The sequence below is a fragment of the Meleagris gallopavo genome, chromosome 8 (genome assembly GCF_000146605.3).
Source record: "Meleagris gallopavo isolate NT-WF06-2002-E0010 breed Aviagen turkey brand Nicholas breeding stock chromosome 8, Turkey_5.1, whole genome shotgun sequence".
Taxonomy (NCBI): Eukaryota; Metazoa; Chordata; class Aves; order Galliformes; family Phasianidae; genus Meleagris; species Meleagris gallopavo.
This window is the reverse complement of record NC_015018.2, coordinates 4,734,235-4,735,017: the sequence shown is the minus strand read 5'-3', so window position 1 is coordinate 4,735,017 and position 783 is coordinate 4,734,235.

Below are 783 nucleotides of genomic sequence, written 5' to 3'. Positions count from 1 at the left end.
AGACAAAGGCGCACGCTAAGAATGTTAACCTTGATAGTTTATTCTGCAAGCAGCTGTTCCATTTGGCCTCTGTATCACGCACTGGCCATGCAGATGCAGTGTACAAATGGAAAATACCCTTCGGACCCTGAGAAGAATAAAAGCAAGAGAGAATCTGGGGTGGGTGAGAGAGGAAAAGTGCACCTTGAAGCAGGGGACGCCCTGCTCGCACTGCCTATCGCATTCGCCACCACCATGTTTTTTATCTCTCTCTTTCGGCAGATTGTTGGTTCTCGAGGGTCTGTAAATAATAATGCCCATAGTTCTATCTGGCATGCAAAAGTTGCCCAACTATGAATTCTCTATTAGCCAAAGGTATAACCATGAGCACTCTAAAAGCATCTGTTGTACAAATCTTAGTGGTCTTTCAAAATCAATATATCGTTGAAGATCTCTTTCAAGGCAGTGAGAGATTAACACAGAACGGATCCCTCCAGGATTTATTTCCAGGTTACAGAAAGTTGGGCTGCAGACCAAACACGTGTTTGTTCTTTTTAGGTTAATGGTATTTCTTGTCATGATACTATGTTTGCCTTGTTTCCTTTCTCACACTTACAGTATTGTCAATTGAGGCCTTGATTGAGTTATAATGATTGTATTATTAATATAATCAGTGTTCTATAGCATGGTAGAAGTTGTCGGTATCTTCAGTGACAATCTCAATGTACTAAAGGGCACCGATCCTGCCGCCTGCGTTTCGGTGACTACAGAGCAGCAGCATCTTATCGAAACTCTTGGGCATCT